The sequence below is a fragment of the Schistocerca piceifrons genome, chromosome 5, assembly GCF_021461385.2.
Source record: "Schistocerca piceifrons isolate TAMUIC-IGC-003096 chromosome 5, iqSchPice1.1, whole genome shotgun sequence".
Lineage (NCBI taxonomy): Eukaryota > Metazoa > Arthropoda > Insecta > Orthoptera > Acrididae > Schistocerca > Schistocerca piceifrons.
Window position 1 is genome coordinate 319,628,819 of NC_060142.1, and position 1,506 is coordinate 319,630,324.

Sequence of the window (1,506 nt, forward strand, 5' to 3'; positions counted from 1 at the left end):
CTCGTAAATAGAAACTTGTTCCAGGTGTAGGAAACGTATCTGTAGTCTGTCAGATCTCGAATCCCTACGGACACAGCCTCTTGGCAGCTCACCCTAAATGCCCAGAGCTCTTGTTGGGGTCGTCTTTCCTCCTCGACCCTGCTGTAGGGCAAGGCGATGCAGAATGTGCGGACCAGAGTGATGCACCAGTCGCAAGCCGATGCCCGTATTTACTGCCGCCTTTCCTCAAGCAAGGACCAGGCCGATCTGCGAGGCTGCTGTCCTGCCCTACTATTAAGGGTGACTAAAGTTTTAGCTATCCGCCAAAAATAAATACGCTGTGAATATGAAAATTGGTGATTGTGATACTCCGTCTCCACAATTTCACCCTTCAATGGGACACATTTTTCTCAACTACAGATGTCTTGGTTTGGATCTGAGTTGCACAAATGTGCGTTTTGACTGTTCATGAATCGCTCCACTTAGAAAATCAATTCTTCGTCATTCTGGAAATAGCTGCCACGCTAGCTGTTTGATCTGAGGAAAGAGAAAGAATATTCTGGGTGCCAGATATCGAGAAACCGGAGGGTGAGGCAAAATTTGACAATCCAGAGAAATAGAATGTGTCACTGTGATCTGTGTAGATTTAGCAGGGATGTTGTCCCGGAACAAACAACAGCCCCTTACACAGCTTTCCGCGATGCTTTGTCTTCGCAGCCTATTGTAACCTCGTCAGAAAATTCCAGTACTATAGCCCTGTGGCAGTTTGCCTCTTACCATCATAATCTGTTTGCACATCACCATGGCGCTCCCAATAAACACTCTTTCACACCACGCTCGTCGATAGTTGGGTCTTCGTCTTTTTCTGCAGTGGCGAATCCACATGTTTCCACTGCATTCGTTGCTCCTTTATCTCGAGATCATTGCGATACACACAGCACTTGTCCAGGGTGATTAGATGGCTAAAGAAGTCATCTGGATTGGCCGGAACAGTTTCAATATTACCGCTGCTGCCTCAGTTCGGCGGGGCTTTCTGAATGGGCCTGAGCAAGCACGGAATCCTGCCAGCGGCGACCTTTCACATGCTCAAAATGTCGTGAAAGGTGCTGGAAACTGATTTTCAGATTTTCCACTATCGCCTCGACTGTGATACAAAGGTCTTCGAGCACGAGGGCCTCCACTTCTCTTTGCAATTCCCAGTTCTTCACAGAAAGGTGGCCTTCTACCTCGTTTTTGATCACGCAGACTTGTTTGATCCCAACGGAAGCGACTGCACCACCTATTCTATTGTTGCGGTTTTCTTCCACCAACTCAGCATGGGCTGAAGCAGCGTTGTTTTCCTACAAATAGAGAAATGCAATTCTATCAACGGGCCGCCCCATTTTGTATTGTATCCCCTTGTAGCGTGCTATGGAACTGTGGCACGACGATTTCAATGTGTACCAGGATGCGGACATGTACTCGGAGAAATTAATCACGTAACTTTACTTTTTCGGGGTAGCAGCTAAGGCTTCATGGCCACCCTGC